General features: G+C 37.3%; 1 long non-coding RNA gene across 1 annotated transcript; it reads right to left on the bottom strand.

Moving 5' to 3' along the window:
* Positions 1-908: 908 nt before the first annotated feature.
* LOC123577417 lies at positions 909-19,431 on the bottom strand. Its single transcript, XR_006701833.1, has 2 exons — positions 19,042-19,431; positions 909-2,262 (listed from the first exon to the last, which is right to left on the bottom strand). It is a non-coding gene; the product is annotated as an uncharacterized LOC123577417 (long non-coding RNA).
* Between the last annotated feature and the right edge of the window lie 410 nt (positions 19,432-19,841).

Raw genomic sequence — 19,841 nt, 5'->3', positions numbered from 1 at the left:
TTAACCGACTGAGCCACCCAGGCGCCCCTTTCAGCAACTTTCAAATGTGCAATACAGCATTCTCAATTATAGTCATCATGCTGTACATTTTATCTTATAACTTACTTATTTTATAACTGGAAGTTTGTACCTTTTGACCTCCTTCACCCATTTCACCCTCTGATTTTAAATGCTACTTTTAGGGGTGCCTGGGTGGCTCAGTAGGTTGAGTGCCTGACTTTGGCTCAGGTCATGATCTTACAGTTTGTGGGTTTGAGTCTCGCATTGGGCTCTGTGCTGGAGAGCCTGGATCTGCTGATTCTGTCTCCCTCGCTCTCTGCCCCTCCCCCACTCATGTTCTGTCTCTTTGTCTCTCTCAAAAATAAGGTTTGAGGTTCTTCTAAAAAAAAGTAAATGCTACTTTTATCATATACTAAATACTTGTATATATTTGGGTCTGTTGGAAGGTTTTAAATTGTATTTTATTGATTTATGCCAAGTCTTGATGTTTTAATTACTCTGGCTTTATAATAGGTTTTAATACCTAATTATGCAAATATCCCCTCTTATTTCTGCTCACCCCCCCAACCCCCACAACAAAAAATTTCACTGACTCACCTTTCCCAAAATCTCTTTTGGATTTTAATGGGAACTGTATTACATTTATAAATTAGTTTGAGAAAAAGTGACATCTTTATAATATTGCATATGTCTCTCATGTATTTATCTTTTTTTTTAATACTATATGTTTTGGGGTGCCTGGGTGGCTCAGTCGGTTAAGTGTCTGACTCTTGATTTCAGCTCAGGTCATGATCTCATGGTTCATGAGACTGAGGCCTGCATAGGGGTCTGCTCTGACAGTGCCCAGCCTACTTGGGATTCTCTCTCTCTCTCTCTCTCAAAATAAATAAATTAAAAAAAAAAAAGAATTAAAAGAAAAAAACATTACATTTTTTGTTTTCAGGATCATTTTGGAGATATTTTCTTTTCTTTTTCCATCTTTACTCAAGTAGAATTGACCATTTAAAACTGTATATATTTAAGGTGTATAGCTTAATGATTTGATATACATATCCATTGTGAAATTATCACCAAATGAAGGTAGTTAACATATGCATCACTTCACATAGTCAACATTTTCTTTTCTTTTCTTTTTGTGATAAGAACATTTAGGATCTACTCTCTTAGCAAATTTCAAGTATACAATATAGTATTTTTAACTATAGTCACATTGTTGTACATGCATTTATCTCCTTTTATGTACCTTGGTAAAATTTTGCTCCTTCCTTCAAGTAGATCTTAAATACATTTTGTTAGGTTTATTCCTGGGTGATACATATACATGTACCTACACACACACACATATGCATTTTTATATAATTACATAGAATTGCTATAATTGCTACTTGAATGGGATCTTCTCATTTTATTTTCAAACGGATTATTGATAGTGGATAATGAATATTCATTTAGTCATTCAACAAATACTTATTATCTACTGCATGCTAGTCATTGTGTTAGATACTAGGACTATACTATGTACCAAACAGACATTGTATATAGTATTAATAGATTCTAAAATATTGATCATCCTTGCATTTCTGGGCCAAGCCCTTCTTGGTAATGGAATATTATTAATATATTGTACTGATAGGTTAGATTTAGTCATATTCCATTTAGGATGTAAGTTTATAAATTCCATATAAATAACTTAAGTCAAACTAATCCGGTCTAGCCTGTGGGGTGTGTGTTTATGTCTGTGCATGTGTGTATGTGTGTGTATATTTGTTTATGTTAACTTTACAAAATAAATTGGAAACCTCACCATTATTTCTATAGTGTATATAGAATTGGAATTGTTTCATTCTTATTCCTGGACAATCACATTAAATCATTACATTCAAGCTAGAAGACTAAAATTGGGAAAAGGTCCCAGGTTTCCTGAGTCTCAGACCTTCGAAAGAATTTATGGAAATGAGACAAAATGAAGATTTAAACAACAAGCCAGAAGACAAGAAATGTATTTCATGGTTTGGTCCTGCCCTTTCTCTGGGGAACAGCGGCCTTGTGTGTTCACTTCTTGAAAGGACTGGCTTTTTTTTTTTCCCAGTGAGGACACCAAGTATGCCCCCATTCTAGAGCTTTTCAATATTCTTGGCTGGCATAAGACTGGACTGATGACTCGAGGTGACCAACTGGCTTTGTATGAGGTGAGTAGAAAACTCCAGAGATGGCAAGCAGGGTGGCAAAAAGCAACACAGTGCTGTTCCTGTCTCACAGAACCTGCAGACGTCGGACACAAATAAAAGTTCAGTATCTCCCACTTCTTGTCTTTATCCTCTGCATCCTTCTGAATTTGTACAACTGTAGCTAAATCTATCAGGCCAGTTCCTATGCCTGCCGAAGAGTCCAATGTCAGAGCCGACTTGTGAGCCCAAAGCCCTGGTTGTTGTGATATAATATAATCCCTCTTATAATACTTTTATTCGTATCCCTGAATGTGCCTCCCAGTTTTAAAATGTAAGCCCCACTCCCCTTAACTTCCCTGACAGAGAATTTTTATGAACATGGGGTTCCGAAATCTTTTCTTGAGAACTCTTGTATTAGCTTTCTATTGCCATGTAACAAATTGGCATAATTTAGAAGCTTAAAACAATACCCATTCACTATCTCTCAGTTCTGTAGTCACAAGTGTGATGGTACTTCCTTTCAGATTTCAAAACAAAATACAAATCAAGATTGTCTTCGGGGCTTTGCTTCTTACTGGAGGCTCTGGGGAAGAATCCTCAAACCAGCTCACTCTGGTAGTTGGTCAAATTCAATTCCCTGTGGTTGTAGGGCTGAGGTCCCGTTTCATTTCTGCCTGTCAGCCTGAAGCCCTGGAGCCCCTCTCAGCTCCTTGAGGTTTCCTATATTCTTTCTCACATTGCTTCTACATCTTCCAAGCAGCAATGGTTCATGGAGTCCATCCCATGCTTCAAATCTGTCTGACTTCTACTGGCTCATCTCTCCTGCTTTCTGATGGAGAAGTTTCTCTTCTTTTAAAGGTTCATGTGATTAGACTGGGCTTACCCAGATCGTCCAGAATAATCCCCTTATTTTAAAGTCTGTAACCTTAATTACGTCTCCAAAGGTCCCTTTTGTCATGTTACATAATATACTCATAGTTTTCAGGGATGAGGGCATGGACATCTTTGTGGGACTGTTATGCTTATCAAAGCTTTCATTTCTTTATTTTCCGTCCGGGATATTTTAGGATAATCTTTTCCCTTGAAGAGGAAGACAGTTCCATCCTTTTAGAAAAAATAAGCTGCCAGTCACCATCATGCCCAAAACTCACACAGACATCATGCTTTCAGTTTATGACCATGAAGTTATTTGATTCTGGAATCAAACTCAGTAAAATTCATTTGGTGGATTTAAAGATTTGAGACAGCCAAATATTGACACACCATTAGGTGGCATTTGATTAGAAAACTTGCTTCTGCCTGAACTTTCCCAAGGAAGCAATCTGACAAGATGGAAAGAAAGCTTTGATGTAAATGGAGCAGAGTGGGGGATGGCATCCTTAGTGATTGAATGAAAATCATTAAAGACAAAACCTATTTAAGACTTGAAAGTAATTTGTACACTCAAGCTAACTTTAGAGCTTTATTATTATTTAGCAAATGTAAACGGGTTATTTAAAATCTTTTACACATGATAATTTTTATAAATCCTGGGGTCAAAAAATTACCTCTAATAATTTTTATTGGCTGCAACATTTGTCTTATGTTAATAATGAGCAAATTTCCATGGAGTGCTTATTATATGCAAGGGAGGCATATAATGAGCACGACTATGTCCTACTTACTCTGGCCCATATTTTTCACCAAGCTGTGTTTCTCTGAAACAGTAGTATAAAATAAAAATATAATTCCAGCCATATATGTAATTTTTAACAGCTTTTTGACATATAATTTACATGCCATTGAGTTTACTTGTTTAAAGCATATGATTCGATGGTTTTTAGTATATTTATAGAGTTGGGCAACAATCACCATAATCTAATTTTAGAACATTTTCATTGTATCCATTAGCGGCCACTTCCAATTCTCCCCTACCCTTAGGCTTAGGCAACCACTAATCTACTTTCTGTTTCTACAGACTTTACTATTCTGGACTTTTCATATAAATGGGATCATATATGGACACCTGGGTGGTTCAGTGGATTAAGCATCTGACTTTGGCTCAGGTCATGATCTCATGGTTTGTGAGTTGGTGCCCTGCGTTGGGGTCTGTGCTGTCAGCTCAAAGCTTGTCTCCCTCTCTCTCTCTGCCCCTCCCCTACTTGCGCTCTGTGTGTGTGTGTCTCTCTCTCTCAAAAAATAAATAAACATAAAAAAAAATTAAATGGGATCATATAACATGTGGTGTTCTGTGATGGCTGTTTCACCTCAGCATAACATTTTTGAAGTTCATTCATGTTGTACCATGTATCAGTACTTGATTTCTTTTATGTCTGAATGTAACATTCCATTATATGGATATAGCATAATTGTTTATCCATTCATCAGTTGATGGACATTTGACTTGCTTCTGATTTTTGGCTATTATGTGTAATACTGCTATGGTGATTCATGTACAAGTTTCTTTGTGTGGATATGTGTTTTCATTTCTCTTGGGTAGATATGTAGAAGGAAAATTGCTGGGTCTGATAACCCATGTTTAGTTTTTCTTTTTTTTTTTAGGTTTACTTATAAATATTTATTTATAAAAATTTATAAAATTTATAAAAATTTATTTATAATTCCATGTTTAGTTTTTTTAAGGTTTATTTATTTATTTTTATTGTTATTTTTAAGGTTATTTATTCTGAAATAGAGAAAGTGTGCAAGTTGGGGAGGGGCATAGAGAGGGAGAGAGAGGGAGAATCTCAAGCAGGCTCTGCACTGTCAGTGCAGAGCCTGATGTGGGGCTGGAACTCATGAACCATGAGTTCATGACCTGAGCCAAAGCTGGATGTTCAACTGACTGAGCCACCCAGGCGCCTCTTAAGTTTATTTATTTTTGAGAGAGAAAGAGTGAACAAAAGTGGGGGAGGGGGAGGGAGAGGGAGAGAGAGAGAGAGAGAGAGAGAGAGAGAGAGAATCCCAAGCAGACTCTGTGCTGCCAGAACAGAGCCTGATATGGGGCTTGAATCAAGGAATTGTGAGATCATGGCCTGAACTGAAATCAAGAGTTGGACATTTAACTGACTGAGCCACCCATGTACCCCTCATGTTTAGTTTTTTGAGGAAAGGCCCAGCTTTTGTTATAAAAGCTGTACTATTTTATATTACTAATATATGTAATGTTAAAAATAGTTTTATTGAGGCATAACTGACATATAATGAAATGTATATATATTAAGTATATGATTTAGTAAGTTTTGACATATGTATATACCTGTGAAGCCGTCACCACAATCAAGACAATGAGCATATCCATCACTCCAAAATTTCCTTGTTCCTCTTTAAAATCCATTTTTCCCACCTCTCCCCTCTCTAACACCCCATTGTTCCCAAGCAACCACAGAACTGCTGTCACTAAAGTTTAGTTTGATTTTCTAGAATTCTACATAAATGAAATCACACAGCATGTACTCCTTTTCATCTGGCTTTTTTTATTGAGCATAATCATTTTAAGATGCATCCTTGTTATTGAATATATCAGTAATTTATTTATTTTTATTGATGAGTGGTATTCTGTTGTACATGTATACTTCAATTTATTTATTCATTCACCTGTTGATGGACATTTGGGTTGTTTCCAGTTTAGGACTATAATAAATAAAGATGCTGTAAACATTCATGCAAAAGTCTCTGTATGAATTTATGCTTTCATTTTTCTTGATTAAATACCTGAATGGAGTATTTGGATTATGTTATAGGTATATATTTAATATTTTAAGAAACTTCCAAACTTCTTTCTAAAGTGGTCTTACCATTTTATAACCTGCTAGCAGTGTAAGAGAGTTCCATTTCCTCCAGATCCTCACCAACACTTGATATGGTCAGTTTTAATTTGATTTGATTTAATTTAACTTAACTTAATTGCATTGATTCCAATCAGTGTGAAGAGATACTTTGTGGTTTTAATTTGTATTTTCTTATTGAATAAATTTGACATGTAATGTTGTTTAAGTTTAAGGTGTACAACATGTTACCTCATACATTTATATATGATTGTCGGTGTGGTGATAATTATCACATTACATAGTTATGGTAATTATGCCTATATTTGTTATACTGTGTATTAGCTCTCTATGGCTTATTTACTACTCATTACAAATTTGTGCCCTTAAACACCATCACTCTTATCTTTCCCCTACTTCATACCCTGGTAATCACCATTTTACTCTCTTTTGTACAGGTTTACCTTTTTTAGATTTCATATACTAGTGATACCATACAGTATTTGTCTTTCTCTGTCTGATTTATCTCACTTAGCATAACATGCTCAAGTTCCATCTATGCTGTCACAAATGGACAGATATTCTCCCTTCTTATGGCTGAGTAATATTTCATTGTGTATATATACCACATCTTTTTAATTGCTCATCTGTTGATGAGCATTGGGTTGTTTCCATATCTTGGCTATTGTGAATAATGTACCTTGCATTTTCTTAATGACCAATAATACTGGGCATCTTTTTCATGTATTTGTTTGGTTAAGTATGTGTTTAAATCTATTTATAAAACTGGATTTTAAAAATAAATAGAGTATTCAGAGTTCATTATATATTCTTTAAAAAAATTTTTTTTAACCATTTATTTATTTATTTATTTATTTAATTTTTTTTTTTTTTTCAACGTTTATTTATTTTTTGGGACAGAGAGAGACAGAGCATGAACGGGGGAGGGGCAGAGAGAGAGAGGGAGACACAGAATCGGAAACAGGCTCCAGGCTCTGAGCCATCAGCCCAGAGCCCGACGCGGGGCTCGAACTCACGGACCGTGAGATCGTGACCCGGCTGAAGTCGGATGCTTAACCGACTGCGCCCCCCAGGCGTCCCCCATTTATTTATTTTTGAGAGAGAGACAGAGTATGAGTGGGGGGAGGGGCAGAGAGACAGAGAGAGACACAGAATTTGAAGCAGGCTCCAGGCTCTAAGCTGTCAGCACAGAGCCTGATGCAGGGCTCAAACTCATGAACTGCAAGATCATGACTTGAGCTGAAGTCAGATGCTTAACCAACTGAGCCACCCAGGCGCCCCCATTATATATTCTTGATACAAGTTCTTTTTCATCAGATTTATGTTTTGCAAATATATTTTCCCATTCTGGGGATTATCTTTACATTCTTTTAACAGTGCCTTTTCAAGGGGGCACCTGGGTGGCTAAGTTGGTTAAACGCCCGACTCTTGGTTTCAGCTCAGGTCATGTTCTCACAGTTTATGGGTTCAAGCCCCGCATCAGGCTCTGCACTGACAGTGTGGAGCCTGCTTGGGATTCTCTCTCTCTCTCCCTCTCTCTCTCCCTCCTCCCCCACTCTCTCCCTCTCTCAAAATAAACTTTAAAAATAAACTAAATTAAAATACATTAAAAAAAAACAGCATCTTTTGAAGAGCAGAGCATTTAATTTTGATGAAGTCCAAATTATCAATTTTCCTTTTTGGGATGGTGCTTTTGGTGTCATAGCTAAAATTTTTTTGTCTAATTTACTACAAAGATTTGTCCTCTTTATTTTGTAGAAATTTTATAGTTTTAGGGCTCATATTTAGGTGTATGATCCATTTTGAGACAATTTTTTAATATGAGATATGCAGGATATAGATAGTAAGATAAAGATTGAAGTTTTTGTTGGTTTTGTTTTGTTTTTACATAAGACTATCCACTTGTTACAGCACCATTTGTTGAAAAACTATCCTTTCTCCACTAAATTAGTTTTGGATTTTTTAATGAAAGTCACCTGCTGGAGAATTAAAATTTCAGAAATAAATCCATATGGTTATGACCAATTGTTTTTGACAAGAGTACCAAGACAATTCAGTCAGGAGAAAGTAGTCTTTTCAACAAATAGTGCTAAAACAACTAGACTGTTATGCCAAAGAATGAAGTTGGACCCTTACTTCACTACCATACCAAAAAACTAATTCAAATAACTTGTGTACCTAAACATAAGAGGTAGAACTATAAAACACTTAGAAGAAAATTAAGAAGTAAATATCTGTGACCTTGGGTTAGGCAATGGTTTCCTGGATATAATACCAAAAGCACAAGTCACAAAAAGAAAAAAATAGATAAACTAGACTACATCAAAATTAGAAAACTTTTGTACTATAAGTGATACCACCAAGGAAGTAAAAAGACAACCTAAAGAATGGGAGAAGATATTTGCACATCATATATCTGTGAAGGAATTCCATTCAGAATATATAAAAACACAACTTAACAGTAACAAGACAACTCAATTAAAAAATGAACTAAAGGGGTGCTTGGGTTAGGCATCCGACTTTGGCTCAGGTCATGATCTCACGGCTTGTGGGTTCGAGTCCTGCATTGGGCTCTGTCCTCACAGCTTGGAGCCTGAAGCCTGCTTCAGATTCTGTGTTTCCCTCTCTCCATGCTCCCCCCCCCCTCCCCATTCATGCTCTGTCTGTCTGTCTCTCTCTCAAAAATAAATAAACATTAAAAAAATAAAAAATAAATAAAAAATGAACTAACGGCATGCCTGGCTGGCTCAGTCAGAAGAGGATGTGGCTTTGGATCTTGGGGTTATGGGTTTGAGCCCCCCGTTGTGTGTAGAAGTTATATAAATAAATAAGCTTAAAAAAATAAACTAAAACATGAATAGACATTTTTCCAAAGAAGATATCTGGATAGCCAACAGACACATGAAAAGATGCTCAATATCACTCAGCATCAGGGTAATACCTCACACCTGTCAAAATGGCTAAAATTAACAACATAGGAAACAATAGATGTTGGTGAGGATGTGGAGAAAGGGGAATTTTATACTGTTGGTGGGGAATGTAAACTGGTGCAGCCACTCTGGAAAACAGTATAAAGTTTCTTCAAAAAGTTACAAATAGAACTACCCTATGACCCAGCAATTGCACTAGTAGGTATTTACCCTAAGGATACAAAAATTCTGATTCTAAGGGGCATATGACCCTGATGTTTATAGCAGCATCATCAACAATAGCCAAATTATGGAAAGAGCCCAAATGTCAGTCAAGTGATGAATGGATAAAGAAGATGTGGTATATGTATACAATGGAATATTACTCAGCCATCAAACAGAATGAGATCTTGCCATTTGCAGTGATATGGATGGAGCTAGAGTATATTACGCTAAGCAAAGTAAGTCATTCAGAGAAAGACAAATACCATATGATTTCACTCACATGTGGAATTTAAGAAACAAAACAGATTAACATAGGGTAAGGGGAAAAAAAGAGAGAGAGGGGGAAGCAAACCGTAAGAGACTCTGAACTATAGCAAACAAATTGAGGGTTGCTGGGAGAGGGATGGGCTAAATGGGTGATGGGAATTAAGGAGGTCACTTGTGATGAGCACTGGGTGTTATATGTAAGTGATGAATCACTAAATTCTACTCCTGTTTTATACATTTATTTTTTTCCTTTTTAAAAAAAGTTTATTTATTTTGAGAGAAAGAGAGAGTAGGAGAGGAGCAGAGAGAGACGGAAAAAGACAATCCCAAGCAGACTCTGCTCTGTAAGTGCAGAGCCTGGTGTGGGGCTTGAGCTCACAAACTGTGACATCATGCCCTGAATTGAAATCAAGAGCTCGACATTTAATCAACTGAGCCACCCGGGCACCCCAATTCTACTCCTGAAATCAATATTACACTCTATGTTAACTAACTAGAATTTACTTTTTTAAAAAAAGTTTATTTACTTATTTTGAGGTGGGGGAGGGGCAGAGAGAGAGAGGGAGAGAGAGAATCCCAAGCAGGTTCCTCCTTGTTAGCAAAGAGGCTGATGCGGGGCTCAGCCTCATGAACCATGAGATCATGACCTGAGCTAAAATCAAGAGTTGGCCACTTAATCAACTGTGCCACTCAGGTGCCCCATTAACTAACTAGAATTTAAATAAAAAATAGGAAAATTTATGAAATTTATGAAAATAAATTCATCCAAAGAATATATAAAAATGACTAAAAGTACATAAAAAGAAACTCAACATCATTAGTCATTAGGGAAATACAAATCAAAACCATAATGAGATACCTTTTCACACCTACTAGAATGACCATAACAACACCAGCAACAACAACAAAGCCCAAAATAAGAATAACCAGAAATTTTACAAAAATGTTGTTAAGGATGTGGAGAGATTAGAAATATTGTACATTTGCTGGTGGGAATGTAAATTGTTCAGCTACTCTGGAAAACAGTGGTGGTTTCCAAAAAAGTTAAAAAATATAATTACCAGATGACCCCACAATTCCACTCCTAAGTATATACCTGAAAGAACTGAAAACAGGGGACAGATACTTGTATCATAATAATCACAGTAGCATTTTCACAATTGCCAAAAAGTGGAACAATCAAGTGTCCATCAACAGATGAATGGATAAACAAAATGTGGTATATAAACACAGTGGAATAGTATTCGGCCATAGAAAGGAAGGACATTCCAATACAGGCTATATATACCACGGATAAATTTTGAAAACATTATGCTAAGTGAAAAAAGCCAGAAACAAGATGAATAGTATATGATTCTACTTACACAAGATATTTAGAATGGGTATAGAAAGTAGATTAGAGGTTACCATGGTCTGGGAGTGAGGGGGATGGAATTTTAGTGTTTATTTGGTACAGAGTTTCTACTTGGAGTGATGGAAAGTTTTGGAACTAGATAGTGGTGGTTGTGCAATGGTTGCACAACATTGTGAATGTAATTAGTGTCACTAAATTGCATACTTAAAATGGCATCTTTTATGTTACGTGTATTTTACCACCCCCTCCCCCCCAAAAAAACAAACTATAATGAGATCTTCACATTCACTAGAATGGATATAATCAAACTGACAAGGAATTACAAGTATTAGCAAGGATGTGGAGAAATTGGACACTTCATACGCTTCTGGTGGGAATGTAAAACTGTTTTGGAAAATAGTTTCTCAGTTCCTTAAAAAGTAAAACACAGAGTTTAATATGATTCAACAATTCCACTCCTGTATATCTATCCAAGAGAAATGAAAACATGTCCACATAAAAATTTTTACATAAATATCCATAGTGACATTATTCATAGTAGCCAAAAAGTGGGAAAAACCCTGGTGTGTATCAACTCATGAATGAATAAACAGAATGTGCTATATCCTTATGATGTAATATTATTTGGCAACTGGAAGGAATGGAGGGCTGAGGCATGCCACAATATAGATGAACCTTGAAAAAGTTACGCTAAGTGAAAGAAGCCAGTCATAGGAGGCCAAGTCATGTATAATTCTGTTTATACCACATGTCTAGAATAAGCAAATCTGGAGAGAAAGAAAGTAGATGAGGTTTGCTTGGGGCTGAGGAAGGGTAATAGGGGAATGGAGAGTGGCTGCTAATAAGTACGAGGTTTCTTTTTGGGTGGACAAAAATGATCTGTAGATTGTAGTGATTGTGGCACAACCCTGTGAACTTATTATAAAACATTGAATTTACATTTGGAATGGGTAAATGGTATGGTTTGGAAATTATGTCTTATAAAGCTATTAAAGTTGTCCTTTATATGTGTCATTTATATTTCTGAACTCTATTCTGTTCTACTTTGTCTCTCTTTATGCAAATGCCACACTGTTTTGATTACTGTGGCTTTATAATATATCTGGAATCAGGGAATGTAAATCCTCTAACTTTGCTCTTCTTTTTTTAAAGTTGTTTTGGCTGTTGTAGGCTGTGTGCTTCCATATGAATTTTAGAATCAGCTTGTCAATTTTCACAAAAAAAGCCTGCAAGGAATTTTTATTTTGATTGCATAGCATCTATAGATCAATTTGGGGACAACTGATGTCTTTTTAATTAAAAAAATTTTTTTTAATGTTTTATTTATTTTTGAGACAGAGAGAGACAGAGCGTGAGCAGGGGAGAGGCCCAGAGAGAGGGAGACACAGAATCTAAAGCAGGCTACAGGCTCTGAGCTGTCAGCACAGAGCCCAACACGGGGCTGGAACTCACAAACCACAAGATCATGACCTGAGCTGAAGTCAGACGCTTAACCGACTGAGCCACCAAGGTGACCCTGTTTTTAATTTTTTTAATGTTTATTTATTTTTGAGAGAGAGAGAGAGAGAGAGAGAGAGAGAACATGAGTGGGGGAGGGGCAGAGAGAGGGAGACACAGAATCTGAAGCAGGCTGCAGGCTCTGAGATGTCAGCACAGAGCCTGACGCAGGGCTCAAACTCATGAACTGTGAGATCATGACCTGAGCTGAAGTCAGATGCTTAACCAACTGAGCCATCCAGGTGCCCTTTTGATTTGTTTTTAATGTTTATTTATTTATTTTAAGAGAAAGATCACACACAAGTGGGGGAGGGGCAGAAAGAGAGAAGTTGAGAGAGAATCCCAAGCAGGCTCCATGCCGATGTGAGGCTTGATCCCAGGAGCTGTGAGATCATGACCTGAGCTGAAATCAAGAGTTGGATGCTTAACCAAAATCATATTTCATCAGATTTATTCCTAAGTATTTCATACTTTTGATGCTATTATAAATAACATTTTATTAATTTTAATTTCTGATTTTCACTGTTAGAATTGTGAAATACAATTAATTTTTGTATGTTGATCCTGTATCTCTCAACCTTACTAAACTCACTAGTTCTCATTTCTGTTTTCTAGATTCAATTGGATTTCTACACAGACAATTGTGTTATCTGAAAATAGAGTCTTATTTCTTCAATGGCTGCTTGTTTCCTTTTCCTTGCCTCATAACAGTTGCCAGAACCTCCAGTACAATGTTGAATAGAAATGGGGAGAGCCGATATCCTTGTCTTGTTCCCCGACTGGGGAAATTACTCAGATTTTTGCCATTAAGTATGATGCTAGCTGTAGGATTTTAGTAGATTCCCTTTTCTTTTCTTTTTTTATTTCTTTATTCAGAGAGAGAGGGAGAGAGAGAGAGAGAAACTGCTCTAGAGTGAGGAGGGGAGGGGCAGAGAGAAAGGGAGACAGGGAGTCCCAAGCAGGCGCAGAGCCCGAAGCAGGGCTCGATTTCACAAACCAAACTGTGAGATCATGACCTGAGCCAAAAGCAAGAGTTGGATGCTCAACTGCCTGAGTCACCCAGGCGCCACAGTAGATTCCCTTTTCTGTTGAGAAAGTTCCTTTCTATTCTAAATTTGCTGAGAGTGTTTATCAGGAATGGATACTGGATTTTGTCAAATGCTTTTTCTATATCTATTTAGATGATCATATTTTTTTTCTGTTTGTTAATATGGTGAATTACATTGATTGATTTTGAATGTTAAACCAAACTTTGTATTCCTGTGATAAACCTTACTTGGTTATAAGGTATTAATCTTTTAATATTTTGTTGGATTCAATTTGCTGAAAACATTAAAAAAATTTTTTTAATGTTTATTTTTGAGAGAGAGAGAGAGAGAGAGAGAGAGAAAGAGAGCATGAGTGGGGGAGGAGCAGAGAGAAAGGGAGACACAGAATCTGAAGCAGGCTCCAGGCTCTGAGCTGTCAGCACAGAGCCTGACATGGGCTTGAACCCACTAACTGTGAGATTATGACCTGAGCCAAAGTCAGACGCTTAACCAACTGAACCACCCAGGGACCCCTGAAAACATTCTTTTTTGGAATTTTTTCATCAATGTTCATGAGAGATATATATATTTTTTGTAATGTCTTTATCTGCTTTTGGCACTGGCCTCATTGAATGAGTTGGGAAGAATTCTGTGTCTTCAATTTTTTTAGGAAGAGTATATGCAGAATTGTATTGTTTCTTCTTTACATGTTTGATAAAATTCATGAGCGAAGCCATACAGACCTAGAGTTTTCTTTGTGGGAAGCCTTTTTAAACTACAAATTCCATTTCTTTACCATATAGATGGCAATTCATGTTATCTTTTTATTTGTTTCAAAGTAATTTTTAGTGAGATATCATTCATATATCATAAAATTTACCTTTTAAAGCGTAACGTTCAGTGATTTTTAATACATTCAGTCTGTGCAACCATTCCTGTTATCTAATTCCAGAGTATTCCCATCACCCCAAGAAGAAATTCCTGATAACCAGGAGCTGTCACTCCCCGTTCCTCCTATTCTCCCAGTCCCTGGCAACCACTAATCTACCTTCTGTCTTTGTGATTCAAATTATTCCAATTTTTTTTTTCAACGTTTATTTATTTTTGGGACAGAGAGAGACAGAGCATGAACGGGGGAGGGGCAGAGAGAGAGGGAGACACAGAATCGGAAACAGGCTCCAGGCTCTGAGCCATCAGCCCAGAGCCCGACGCGGGGCTCGAACTCACGGACCGTGAGATCGTGACCTGGCTGAAGTCGGACGCTTAACCGACTGCGCCACCCAGGCGCCCCAAATTATTCCAATTTAATTTCAATAATATACAAAATTTTTGCTCCTATAGGGCTTTGTCCTACTTTCTCTATTGCTGTATCATATGTTGTTACTCTCATAAATTATATCCTTACACATTGTATGCCCATCAACATATATTTATCATTATTGCTTTATCCAATTATCTTTTAAATCAGATAAGAGTTACAATAAAAATACATTATTTAAAAAATATCTATCCATGTAGTCACCCTTAATCAGCATTCTTTATTTCTTTGCGTGGATTTGAGCTACTGGCTAGTGTCCTTTCATTTCAGTCTGAAGGACATAGCATATCTTTCAGGGCAGGTCAGCCAGCAATGAACACCTAAACTTTTGTTTAGCTGGGAATATCTCAATTTCACCTTCAGTTTGAAGGATATTTTTGCTGGATTCTTGGCTAATAGTTTTTTTTTCTGTTCGCACTTTGCATATGTTATCCTGCAGCTTTCTAAATTTTTACTATATTTTTTTAGAGCAGTTTTAGGTTCACATAAAATTGAATACAAAGTACAGGGAATTACCATATACTCCCTGCCTCCCCTCCATGCACACCCTCCCCCACTCTGAATATTCCTCACCAGAGTGGTACATTTGTTGCAATTGATGAACCTACAGTGATATATCATATCACCAGAAGTCCATATTTTACGTTAGGGCTCACTGTTGGTATCATACAGAATAGTTTCACAGCCCTGAAAATTCTTAGTGCTGTGCTTATTCATCCCACCTCCCTTCAACCTCTGGCAGCCACTGACTTTTTTATTGTTATCATAGTTCTGCCTTTTCCAAAATGTTATATAATTGGAATTATATAGTAGGTAGCCTTTTCAGATTGGTTTCTTTCATTTAGAAATACACATCTAAGGTTTTTGCATATTTTTTCATGGCTTGATAGTTTCTTTCTTTTTAGAACTGAATATTATCCCATTGTCTGGATGTACCACAGTTTGTTTATGCATTCACCTATTGAAGGACATCTTTGGTTGCTTCTGACTTTTGGCAAGTATGACTAAAGCTGCTATGAACATCTGTGTGTAAGTTTCAGTGTGGATGTAAGTTTTCAACTTTTTTGGATAGATACCAAGGAGTGTGATTGCTGGATCATATGATGGGAGTATGTTTAGTTTTGTAAGAAACAGCCAAACTATCTTCAATAGTGGCTGTACTATTTTGCATTCTATCAATGAATGAGAGTTCCTGTTACTCCACATCCTCAATAGCATTTTGTGTTGTCAGTATCTGGGTTTTGGCCTTTATAACAGGCATGAAGTGTACTAATTTGAAATTCCCTTATGACATGTGATGTTGAACATCTTTTAATATAATTAATTTTCATTTGTGTAACTTCTTTGGTGAGATCAGGTCTTTGGCCCATTTTTTAATCAAGTTGTTTATTTTCTTTCTGTTGAGTTTTAAGAGTTCTTTGTATATTTTTGGGTAACAGTCCTTTACCAAACATGTTTTTTGCAAATATTTTCTCCCAGTCTGTGGCTTGTTTTCTCATTTTCTTTTTTAAAAAAAAAATTTTTTTTCAGCGTTTATTTATTTTTGGGACAGAGAGAGACAGAGCATGAACGGGGGAGGGGCAGAGAGAGAGGGAGACACAGAATCGGAAACAGGCTCCAGGCTCTGAGCCCTCAGCCCAGAGCCCGACGCGGGGCTCGAACTCACGAACTGCGAGATCGTGACCTGGCTGAAGTCGGACGCTTAACCGACTGCGCCACCCAGGCGCCCCATGTTTTCTCATTTTCTTGACCGATTATCTTTTGGCTTTCCAGATTTCTGATGAGAAATCAGTTGTTAATCTTATTGAGGATTCCTGGTATGTGAGAGTCACCTCTTTTTTGCTGATTTCAGGATTCTTTGTCTTTGTCTATTTTTTTTTTCCAGTTTATTTATTTATTTTGAGAGAGAGTGAGAAAGAGAACGCACCAGCAAGGGAGCAGCAGAGAGAGAGGTAGAGGAGAATTCCAAGTTGGCTCATGCTGTCAGCGTAGAGCCCAACATGGGGCTTGATCTGACAAACTGTGAGATCATGACCTGAGCTGAAATTAAGAGTTGGATACTTAACTGAATGAGCCACCCAGGCGCCCCTTTGTTTTTGTCTGATCAAACACAGTTTGATTTAATGTGTTTTATTGTGAATCTCTTTGAGTTTATCCTACTTGGAGTCTGTTGATTTACTGGATATGTAGATTAACATTTGCCATCAAATTTGCAGAGATTTCAGCTATTATTTTTTCATATATTCTTTCTCTCTCTTTTCCCCTTCTGGGATTCTTACTATGCATATGTTGGTATGCTTGATAGTGTACCATGAGTTTTCATTTGTCTTCTAATTCTTTCTGTTCCTCAGATTAGAAAAATCTCAGTTGATCTACCTTCAAGGTCTCTGATTCTTCTGCATAGCCAAATCTGTTGTTGAAGCCCTGTAGTGAATTTTCACTTGAGTTATTATAATTTTCAATGTCAGAGTATCTATTTGATTCCTTTGTTTAATTTTGGGGCGCCTGGGTGGCTTAGTCAGTTAAGTGGTCGACTTTGGCTCAGGTCATGATCTCGCGGTTTGTGAGTTCGAGCCCCACGTCGGGCTCTGTGCTGACAGCTCAGAGCCTGGAGCCTGCTTCGGATTCTGTATCTCCCTCTCTCTGACCCTCCCCCGTTCATGCTCTGTCTCTCTCTGTCTCAAAAATAAATAAGCGTTAGGGGCGCCTGGGTGGCTCAGTCGGTTGGGCGGCCGACCTCAGCTCAGGTCATGATCTTGCGGTCCGTGGGTTCGAGCCCCGCGTCGGGCTCTGTGCTGACAGCTCGGAGCCTGGAGCCTGTTTCAGATTCTGTGTCTCCCTCTCTCTGACCCTCCCCCGTTCATGCTCTGTTTCTCTCTGTCTCAAAAATAAATAAACGTTAAAAAAAATTAAAAAAAAAAATAAATAAATAAGCGTTAAAATTTTTTTTTAATTTAATTTTTATATTTTTTAAGTTTATTTATTTTGTGTGTGTGTGAGACAGAAGATGCATGCATATGCAAGCAGGGGAGGGGCAGAGAGAGCAGAAGAGAGAATCCTAAGCAGTCCCTGTGCTCTGAGTGCGGAGCCTGACACGGGGCTTCAACCCATGAACTGTGAGACCATGACCTGAGCCAAAACCAAGAGTCAGATGCTCAACTGACTGAGCCACCCAGGTGCCCCAATTCCTTTCTTTCTTTTTTTTTTTTTTAAGATTTTATTTATTTTTTAAAAAAAATTTTTTTTTTCAACGTTTATTTATTTTTGGGACAGAGAGAGGCAGAGCATGAACGGGGGAGGGGCAGAGAGAGAGGGAGACACAGAATCGGAAACAGGCTCCAGGCTCTGAGCCATCAGCCCAGAGCCCGACGCGGGGCCCGAACTCATGGACCGCGAGATCGTGACCTGGCTGAAGTCGGACGCTTAACCGACTGCGCCACCCAGGCGCCCCTAAGATTTTATTTTTAAGTAATCTCTACATTCAACATGGGGCTTGAACTCACAACCCCAAGATCAAGAGTCACAGGCTCTACTAACTGAGCCAGCCAGTGCCCCTATTTGATTTCTTTTTATATTTTCTGTCTCCTTATTGATATTCTCTATTTGGTGAGACATTATGTTTTCCTTTAGGCATGCTTTCTTTTAGCTGTTTGAACATAGTTAAAATGGCTGATTTAAAGTCTTTGTCCAGTAAGTCCAATGTCTGGGCTTCCTCAGAGCAGTTTTATATTGATTGCTTTTTTCCCCTATGTATAGGCAATACTTTCTTCTTTTTTGCATTCACATGAGTGTGGGGGATGTCACTAGGGCATAGTAAAATGCCACAAAGTGCATCATTATCAAGATGGAGCCATGTAAAAATTAAAAATAAAATTGAGTGTAGTTGATGGATGCAGCCATTTTTCTTAAAAAAAAAAATACTCCCCAAGTTGCTTCAAGGCTTTTATTACTGTCCAGAATTCTGAAAAAGTTGATTCTCACAAGTTTTGAGAGTTTTTAGTTGCTCTTACAGACAGAAGGACTTTTGACATTCTTTATTATTTTCACTGATGCCTTTCTTCTAAATCTTTAAAATCTGAGTTATTTTATACTTGCAACACTACTCTTCTAATTAGCTACATTTCAAGTGTTCAATAGCTACATAGGGCTAGTAGCTACCATACTGGACAGTGTCGGTCTATCAGAATATTTTTATTAAAATTATTTAAAAAATATAAATAAGAAACAAGGTCTTTAATCTAACTGCTTTCTCATACCTGGGACAGAACTGATTTCATGGCAAGGTAAGTACTCAATGAACCATAGGTAGCAAATGATAATAACCACCACTTTACTTAATGCAGGTAACATTTGAAGACTTACATATATTAATGTTTTTATTCTTTACAACAACCTAATGGGGGTAGGTATTATTGCACTTTAAAGATGCAGAAAGCAAAAAATAAAATAAATAAAATAAAATAAAATAAAGATGCAGAAAGCAAACACCAATAAATTAAGCAACTTACCCAGTGTCTCACAGCTAAAAATTGGCAGAGCCAGGATTCAAACCTTGTAAGTCTGGCTTAAGCCCATGCTGTTAACCACCACTCAATGCTACTTAGCAGGCCTTAAAGAAGGAATTCAGAGAAAAATTATTTTGACCAAAGGAGAACAGGGTGGGGAAGAAACAGCACTATACAGAATATTAGAAACATGAGAACATCCAAAACTTGCAAGAAAAGAACCTCACATTCTATTGAGTGCTATATACCTGCACCTAGCACATTACTTGACACTTAAAAAACAGTGAATGTTTGTGGAATGAATGAATGACTCCTGCATCTTTATACATTGTGCTAGGTCTTTACAAATGTCTCATAAAAAGTCATTTTATTACTTTTATTTATTTATTTATTTATTTTGAAGGGGGACAGGGCCAGAGGGATAGGGAGAGAAAGAATCCCAAGCAAGCTCCACGCTCAGTGTGTAGCCTGAAGTGGGACTTGATGTCACGACTGTGAGATCATGACCTGAGCTGAAATCAAGAGTCAGATTTAAAAAAAGTTTTTATTAAATTTGTTTTTAATGTTTATTCATTCTTGAGAGATAGAGAGAGACAGAGCACAAGCAGGGGAGGGGCAGAGAAAGAGAGGGAGACACAGAATTTGAAATGGGAATGATCAAGAAGTCACATGGGAAATGATCAAGAAGTCACAAAGGATAAAAGCTTACACTATATCACACGATCGTGCTTCCTTTATGTGCATGTAGATTATGTGGTTGGGTTGGGGAGAGAAGGTGGTTCGCTGTGGCACCCTGGGTTCCC

Source organism: Leopardus geoffroyi, chromosome D2 (assembly GCF_018350155.1).
Source record: "Leopardus geoffroyi isolate Oge1 chromosome D2, O.geoffroyi_Oge1_pat1.0, whole genome shotgun sequence".
Lineage (NCBI taxonomy): Eukaryota > Metazoa > Chordata > Mammalia > Carnivora > Felidae > Leopardus > Leopardus geoffroyi.
This window is presented reverse-complemented; position numbering and strand designations above follow the sequence as displayed.